A 9,971-nucleotide genomic window follows, 5' to 3' on the forward strand; every position below is an offset into this window, starting at 1 on the left:
TTGCTTGTTTGGCATAATAAATATTTAAATTTTTTCCTGTTGTAAACATATTTTGTTTGCTAATGTCCTCAAAGCAAACAGTAGAAGAAAAACAAACAACCAACAGCAACAGCAGCGAGGCGAGCAGCTGTTTGCTGTATATTTTATGCTGTGTTGTAAGACGGCGCATATTACGTCCACATATTTATTATAATATACAAGAGCAACCAAAGACAGATTTTTATCAAAGCCTGTCATTAGATGTGACCATGTGCAGGCTATTCTCGACTTTCGTTATTTATTTTTTTCTTTTCTTTTCTTTTCTTTTCTTTTCTTTCCTTTTTTTTCTTTTTTTGTGACTGCTCATCGTTTCGCAATCTTGAAGTGTTTTGTTTCTATGGTTTGAATTTTCTTTGAAATAAGGTAGATCAACAGTACTTTGTATTAGTTATACCAGCCGCTAGTAAGTAGTAAGTGAGAGTGCAAAAATTTCTTACTTACTCTTTGATATTTACGCAATTTATAATTAAAACTATTAAATAATCTAAGCCAGGAAAATTGGCGCCTGTTGCAATAGTTTAGCTTTCAGTTTATTTATGAGATCTCATCGGTAGACAGCATTGAAATAAATATTTTCTTCCATTTTCCAAATTATTTCAAGCGATCTTAACTAAATCGCTTTTGCTGAAGACCATCATTGTGCCATCGCACGCTAACTAGTACTAAATATCTGATTCATTATTTTTGTTTACATCTGTAAAATTTTCTAAACGATCCTCATATTCACTCTGATCTAAAGCTAATTAGTTATGGTTGTAAAGATTTTTTGTGCTCTTTTTTTCCCCCTTTAGGCTGTTTGCGTTGCTATTTTATAAGTCATAGTGCCTGCTCAAGGTCAGTTGCTGTTCTTCAACTGCTACCCTACCATTCAAAGGATGAACAATACGACATTAGTTGTAAGCCATCGAATTATGTTTAATTGCAAAAAAAAAAAAAAAAAAAAAAAAAAAAAAAAAAAAAAAAATTTTGAAATAATTTGAACGCTACTTAACGGCGAGAATCGTTCAAGGTATATACATATACCTGTAAAACTTCAGCGCATAATAAAGTCTCATGCGGTTAAGAAAAAAAAAAAAAAACACAAAACATTTTTCGTAAGATTCATTTTAACCGATGAAAAGCAAACATCCAAACATCGTAAAAATGTCGTTCAGTTATTCAACTGAGTGTGATAGCCTTTTTCGCTTTTGTTTTATCATACACTCAGCTCAATGTTTGTTAAATAGTTTTCTGAATTAACGAAATATCTTTTTATTTACGTCACGATCTCGACATATTCTTCTGAGAAACAAGGATGCAGACATTTAGCGGGCCGATAAGCACAGTCAAAAGCCATCATTTCGATCTGCACAAATTGCCTCAAAAGTCTGTCTTGCCTAACAGTAAAAGGAACTACACTTTGTTTCTGAACGATGGTCAGAGCTCAAGGTGAACGAATATCGGTTGCTACTGTTCGTGTTCCGTATCGTCGCGTAGACGAGAGTGACAAGTATCAAGTCAGTGTTCGCAGGCTTAAATTGCGGTCTGGCTTAGCCATAATTGGTTTTAGCCATAGTGCGTGCTCACTAGCAAAAGATGTAGTACTTATCGATTGGGAACATGTCTTTATCTTTCCTCAGTACTTTTGGATTTCATCTTGTTGCCCTTATAGGGCACACACCCAGAGTTATTACTCACGTTAAAAATATTCGATTGCTACTTGCTTTAGCAGAAATTGTTGTCGTATTAACTTAGATAATATCTATTCTATTGTGTCCGCGTTGTAAACTTGTTCTCGCTTAAAAATATCACCTTACGAACCAAATTCTCGTCATTTGTGAGAAGGTTTACCTTTTTTGCTCCTAAGCCTTTACGAGTAATGTTACGCTGCAATGTTTAAAAGACCGAATGAATATGATGCAGAGTAATCATTACCATTCCTTACCACTAATATCGAAGTGAATATCCAATATTTTGGCCAAATGAAGCAACCTATAGTGAGCGCTACCGACAATAAATGATGCAATTTTAACGCAGAAATTGGTGTGAAATGAAGGAATTCAGAACGATATGGCAAAACTAGTCTAGCAAACATTAGCAACTCAAGTCTGGACTATACTACCTCATCCGCTGTTGCCCGCAGGCAGGCAGATGAGACATCGTTTGTTCAAACTGTACTTGGATTGTTATAACGACATTCAAATATGGGTACTTTTGGGATAGTCCTAAAGGATGACGCGGGATTCAACGCTGCCGTAAAGATAAGAGAAAATAGTGCCCGACGATGGACAATGTGTTAAACAATAAATGTATACCAAGTTATTTGCAATAAAGCCACGAATGCCGAAAGCCACAAGCGAAAGACCGTCTAAGATTCAAAGTGAGTGAGGTGCCTGTGGCAATAATCATGTAACATGACCCTGAGCTTAACGGTTCGTAGTTGAAATGGAAAAAACTTTGTGCAACATGGTTGCCACGTTCATTTAAAATCGCCCAGAAACACATTTGTGTGGCCACTGCAATGAACATGTATGGAGTACGGAGGAGATACTTACAGCCAATTCATTTGAACATCTTCGTCGTTACGTAAGCATGGACGAAACGTGTTTTCAATACTACTTTTATAAAGCACTTGAATAACCGCAGGAGGGGCTGGATGACACCAAAAGTGATAAGGATAATATAATCAGCGACAAAGGTTATACCCACTTAGAATGTGCCTTCTTCTTCGATTACCTTGAAAAGTCTAGAACTATAGGTCCTTGTCTTTTCCGCAAAATTCTTCATTAATGGAAGGAACATTAATTCACGGGTAGACATTTCGGTTCCCACTTCCTGTAAATAGTATAGAAGGCATGCTCTCAAGAAGCATTGACCTATCCGTTAAACATCTAAAGTTTTTTTTATTTTTATCATCGAATCTGTTTTAAAGTTTATTTGAAGTCTAAGTAAAACATATTTCCTCTACAGTTTATATGTAAAATATTATCGAAAATGGGTCTGTGTATCTACAGCAGAGCTGAAAAGGGTTTCTTTCTTTCTATATTCTTTTATTTTTATATTTTCTTTTTTTTTTGTAATCTTTCGTCTCCCACTCGTTGCAATAAATGGCTATCTGGGTAATGCATTTGCCCAAGAGATTGAAGACATTAGCTTGAAAAGAGTTTTGCCTGGGAAATTCACACGTTTTAATGCTGTCATCTACTTAGCCATTGTAATGGAGTTGTAAAGAAAAGCAGAAAATAAAAAATAGAAAATAAAAAATATAAATTACAGTCTAATGCTGGCACTTAAGCAATCTCTTTCCAGCATTTCCCTTTAACGGACAATCGCAGACGAAGCATAAAATAAGCGATATTATGTCAAATTAGAAATTATAATTCATTTAAAGTCAATTTGAAATATACTTACCATGTCATTGGTCACCGTAAAAGCTACGTAGGTGGTAGTAGTAGTAGTCGCAACAGTCTCCATATATATTCCTTCCTACCTACCTTTGGATGCCATTTGTGCAATAACCGAAAATAGGTGCAACCCTAGCGTTAATGTAATGGTGTAAGCTGTAGTGACTTGCGCAAAACATTTAGATACCTTTCTGACTGCAACGTGTACATTAGAGGAGTGAGGAAATATGTACAGTATTTGAACTCTAAATATTTGAAGCCTCAATAGTGTTTTTTTTTTTTTTGTTTTTTTTGAAACTCGACTTTCGTAAAAGGCACAAAGAGTAACATTAACAATTTTCATTCCGGTTTTCCGAATTTGTCCAGACGTCTGTTATTATTCAATGCAACCCCAAGCATACCTATGATAGCTAAGGCTCTACAGAAATGAAAGGCAGAAGCATAATGACGCGATCGTACAACACCAAGTCTTTAGACAACTGTAGTGAATGTTAACTAACAATTGCACTCAACTAATCGTTAAGCCTAACTTGTGTCCGAATTTACTTTTCATAGAAACACAAAATTCGCTTTTAAAATAACAGAATCGATGATGATGATGATGATGAGGAAAGTTGCTGTTGGTCACTTTCAAGCTCAGCATTGCTTTGATTGCTCTTTCTATTTTCGTATCAATTAAAACCTAATCAAATCTTAAACACAATAAATCTGTTAGAATTAACTTAAGTTTGCGTCAACTCAGTTTCAAGCACATAAAGTATATTCTTCTGCTGAGAGAAAGAGTAGACGAAAAAAAGTGGCCCCAACCGTCCTTAGGGAAAATCCAGCAAAACTTGATACTTGTATTACTAATACTTGACTGCTTATAAATCTAGATGTCTTATAATAAGGCAATTAGTGGCGTCTTAACTAAAAGGAATTTGAACAATTTTATGCGCATTTCAATTAAGATTAGATGACAATAGCGAAACACTTGAGCAGACGTATTATGCTTCTGTCACGTTTCGTTAACCAATTACGGTCTGATATGTAATATATGTTTAGGAAAGCGAAATTCGAAAATAAATGAAAAAAAAAAAAAAAAATTCCAAAAATTTATTGTAATTTTTTTAAGCGGACAAACTTCTCTACACAACAAACATATTGCTTGATATATATTCAATTGAATCTCCATAACACCTGTTAATTAACATTTTTTCATAGAATTAATTTCACCACAATGATTTTTTCTCCTTAAACAAACGTCACACAAATCATTTGTTGTTTAGCTCCGTATATGAGATTACGAAAAAAAAAAAAAAAAATTCTAACATTAGGTTGTAAGTCAAGTGCAATTTTTGTCTTTTTTTTTTGTTTTTTGTTTTTTACTATTTATTTTCTTTATATTTACTTAATATCGATAAACAATAACCACAAGTTTACACAAAATATGGTCAATTCAATGCCTAAGTGGCGCTGATATCATCACTAAACATAATCATATGAATTAAGCTAAAGGGGGCTTCGAAATAGCAAAAAAAAAAAAAAAAAAAAAAAAAACAAAAGTCGAAACACGTAACCTTAACGAAAATAAAAGTCCCCTGTGTGTGTGTGTGTGTGCTTGTAAGTGTACATATGGAATACATTTTCATGTCAACGGTTATAGAAAATTCTATCCTAACAATGCTTCACTGTATTCGCGTGCCGTGCCTTTCATTTTGCATTAGCTTCATGCAAATCATGACTGAAGCAAGCAAAAAATAAAGGAAAAAAAAATTTAAAAATAAAAATTGAATATTAACCTTTTTGCTCATATTTTCTATTAAAATGAAAAGCATGTAAATTTTTACGTATGAATGGCTGCTACAAACGTTACTACATAGAAATCTATTATGAGAACAACAAAAAAAAAAAAAACGAAAAGACATTTTTTTTTTATCATAGGCGTCACCTATTGATTGAAGGCCAACGAGGATTACGTCTAATTAAAGTTTCTCTGTCAACGGACATCGTACTAAAAAAAATTTTTAAAAATTTTTTTTTACATTTTTTTTTTTTTTTTTTTTTTTTTTTTCGTAAAAATCTTAAACACAATAACAATTGCAATCCATTCGTATACCCTTATGATGACATCAATAAAATCTATTCATAGTATAAACACAATGTAATGCATTGCTTGCATCGTCTTCCTTAAACGCCCACCAATTCGAAAGAACTGTGTAGTGACGGAGTAAGAAATGCTACACAATGTAAACGCGTTTGCAAATACCATAAGTAAACTATTCAAATGGTCAAAGTTAAGCAATCTTTATGAGCTAACTATTTATATGTCTTTGAATAGAGAAACAAACAAAACTAGCATTTCCTTAGAAAACACTAACGATATGGAATAGAAAGAACCCTTAACCCAAGAGTGTCGAGTGTTTTCGTTTGTCCCCCAATGCTTTGCCCATAGTATGAATACATTTTTAAGGAATACTGAGGAACCCCTGAGACGCCGACTGTTTCGCTGGCAAATTTATCTCCTGACTTGCAATGATTATGACTGAAGCAATCTATATACTGAAGGGACTATTCCTAAGCCATATGAGATGCCTAAACAGCTCTTACGCTATTAGAATTTTGTTTCACAGCAAGTTCATGTGTGATAAAGGCTAATATCACCGGGGTTTTGAGTTGAGGGCAAGAATACTGTACAGTTTAAAGGAGCACAGGAAAGAACTTTCGTCATGCAGACAAATCTTTAGGGCATCGAGTATGGCTGGAACGAAAAACGAGTAGACAGCCTTTATTGTAACCGCAACAAACATGCCCAAGGTTTGTCCGATGATCGTACTGCAAAGAAGTACTTGTTGAATGATCTTCCCCCTTAATATATTAATAAAAAGGAGTAAGAAAGCGTAAAAGATGAATACTCAACCGAGTTTTCTTTCGCTGAAACGTAGAAATCAGTTGAATTGTAATTAATTCAAGCAGAAAAATACAAGTCACAGTGCACCACTCACCATCTCTGTCTGTCCATTAAAACGACAGTAACTGTTTCAAAATTTTGTCCATGAGAACGAACTTGGTCTTAGTTAGTTTTTTCCCAAAGATCAGAAAGATAAATCCACAGATGTGCTCACTTATACCAAGACATTTGCGATCTTTTTGCCCTTTGGCGATTACAGTCTGAAAATCTTTCTTGAAGCCGCAAAGTTAATCTTCGACTTTCTGCATTAAGATTACAATATGAAATTTGAAACAAGATTTGCTTAAGACTTTACTCGATAATAGCCAAAGATCGATGCTCTAATAAGAAGATGAGTTTACAGCTCAAAATTATTCAAACTTGTTATATAAAATTAATAAGGGATTATTATGTTGGCTCTGAAGCATATACGATTCTCGCTTGATCTTCCACTTAGACAACATATGTAGCATTACATTATGTTTACCACTGGGAAAAGAGGTATTCGTGTTTGAAGGCAGTCTTAACTTACTTTGGGCTTAATCGAGCGTCGTAGCTTTGATCCTTTTATGTACGATTTTCTACTTATCTTCAAATCAGATGTCATAAGTACAATTGTACGTTGCTTATCCACAAAAAAGAGGTTCATTGATTTAAACTCAAGTTGAGGTGCGCCTTAACAAGACGTGCTGATCGCCGAAAGAAATTATTTTTTCATTCTTTTACCGACACCTAAAGTTCGAACTCCTTAACGAGATAGTTCGAAGTGAAGCTAGTCCGCCAAGACAGCTCACATTTTTGGTGTCCCTATGGCCTTGGCGAAAGACACGACGCAACCTTTTTAGAAAATCCTCTTCCAGTTTGTGTTGATTGAGTATTTAAAGTAAGAGCTTTTCCTACATTATCACCAGGAATTTTATTTACTTTCGAAAGTATTACAAGAAATAACTCAAAGGATTAATTCGCTGCAGACAATTTACTTATTGTGGATGTTATGTATTCATACGATTTCAATATCAAGCAAGGAAACATCAATGGGTTATTATAAAGACCCAATACAACTTCTCGATAGATCTTGGCGTTAACAACGAGAATGAAATCAATTTTGATGATGAGTAAAATGACGATGACGATGACGATGACAATAACTAAGCCGACCTTTCAATATTACTATTGAGCAACGAGTACATTGAAAATAACTAAAAGTGCACCATCATCAAATTCGATAGCCTAACAACAATTCAACATCAACATCAACGGCAACAGCAACAGCAACGGCAACAACACAACAAACAACAATACCATAGTACTAATAATATAAGAAAAGCAATAGAACTTAACAGTGAGGGTTAAAGCGAAAATTCCTTAACTAACGATAGCGCTGAACAGAACATTATCTTGAGCATTCATTTTACAACAATTTAGTCAAGTTACAGGAAAAATAACTGAACTAAGAGTATAACTCGGTATAACGTGGACACCGCTCCCTTATTGTTGTTGGTGTAATGAACTTTCCTTGTTATTGTTTCCTATAGATGCTGGTGCATTCATTACGTCAACAATTGTTACTTGTTACCATACGACTGCTGTTGTTCAGCTGTTGTTATGCGGCATAGCTATCGCTAGTGTTGTTGTGGGCTGTGTTCCATTGGGATTTCTAACTGATGCCAACTAAAATGTTGTGATTTCTAACAAATTTACGAAAAGAAAAATAAGAAAAAAAAAAACTCGAATGCTTTTCTTTAACTGTTGTGCAGTTGTTGCTGTTGCTGTTATTGTTGTTGCTTGTAAGGCATACCAAAATCATGTAAAATCAGTGTGTGGTAGTTAATGGATGCTTCTCAAGTTACGTTTACTTGAAAAAAAGAATAGAAAAACTTCCACTATGAACGTACCTTCTTCTTCCGTACATATTTGGTAAAGTTTGCGAAACGTACATACATTCGTCTATAAGCGGCGAAGCGCGTTCAACGTACTCAACATACATACATAAATACATCTTGGCAAGTACAATAATTTGCAAGAAGAAGGCATCATACAATAGCAATAGCAATAGCAACTACAACAACAATAACAATAACAGCGGCAGCAAACAGTAACAGGCAACAGGCAACAGCCAACAACAAGGTAGTGAAATGTTCTATGTTTTCTCTGCTTATGTGCAAAATGAAATCAAATGGTAATAACAGTGATTTTATATTGCCGTCTAACTAGATTACGACGCGGTGCACATTTAAGGTTGGCATTATTATTATTACAAACACACACATACTCACATACACACACACACACCCAAACCCAAATCAAAAACAAAGATATGTGCTCTCGATTTCCATAGATAGCTTGTCGCTCGCTTACTTAGCCGGTGTTTGCGCAGTTGTTGTTGCTATTATTGTTGGTAGTTGTTTAGTTTATCTGTGCCTGGAATACTGAATATAATGAATCTTTGTCAAAAGATTTATTGAATTCACCATTTGGAGTTGTTAAAAACAACAACACGTACCATTTTGCAAATTCATGTACACATACCTTATACACATGCCTATTACATAAATACATATATACACATAGGCATGAATTTATATACCTATGTACTATACATGCATGCATGCATACATGCATGGTATGTAAGAAGATAGTCCTCTCTTTGGTATCTTTATGATTGTTAGAAGGTTGGTCAGTTGCCATTAGTTAAAAAACTTGTAAAACACAAGAGAAAGAAGAAGAAGAAAACCCTATATCATGTGATGATGTGTGTGTAAATGGAGATAAAAACACTTGTTTAACTTTATATATGTGGGAGTAACTTGGCTAGTTAATCTAACATTTCATTCATTTATCATTCCGTATAAAGAGCAGTTAATAGACTATACACCTGGAGCACTGAACTTATCATCAAAAAAAAACAAAAAAACAAAAAAAGAAACGAAAAAATTCTCAAACCCTATACGTATAGTACGCACATATATTTTTTCAAAAGAATGCACACAAGCGTAGAATGAATAAAAGAGAAAGGAAAACGACAGAGTAATAGTGTTTTGCATAAGTAAAATTATTTCGGTTTTAGCCTATAAACCCATTCAGAATTATTTTAAAAAATGCATCGAATGGCTATCAGTGCGAAGTATTTTTGTTGCTTTTTTTTTTATAGACACGTAAATGTCTTACAACTAAAACTTTAGTATTTACATAATTTTTATACCCATCACGAACAAATCAAAGTATGCCATTGTCGCTCCATCCCCTTTATAACTCATTCTAAATGCACTTCAGAGATATGACGGAAAGTTGCAGTAATGTCACAATTGCCCCTCAAAAAAAAAAAAAAAAGAAAGAAGAGAAAGAACTAACGTTTGGAGCTTGTATCCCCAAAAATCGATGAATTATGCCATCAATTTTAGGTCCACAAAATAACTTTTAACCAATTCGTCAGCAGCTGTTGTTGAGAGCGCTCCTAACCGATCATTTTATTAAATGGGATTCAGAATCTACGGTTTAACCGTCGATGTTAATGCTTCCGGCAACTGCATTGTGCCCTCTAACGCTTTCATATATCGTCGCCTGTCACAAGTCAGTACCACTTTTCCTGGAGTTCAGCAGCTTTTGTCCTTGACCGCTTA

This window comes from Glossina fuscipes, unplaced genomic scaffold (genome assembly GCF_014805625.2).
Source record: "Glossina fuscipes isolate IAEA_lab_2018 unplaced genomic scaffold, Yale_Gfus_2 2, whole genome shotgun sequence".
Taxonomy (NCBI): Eukaryota; Metazoa; Arthropoda; class Insecta; order Diptera; family Glossinidae; genus Glossina; species Glossina fuscipes.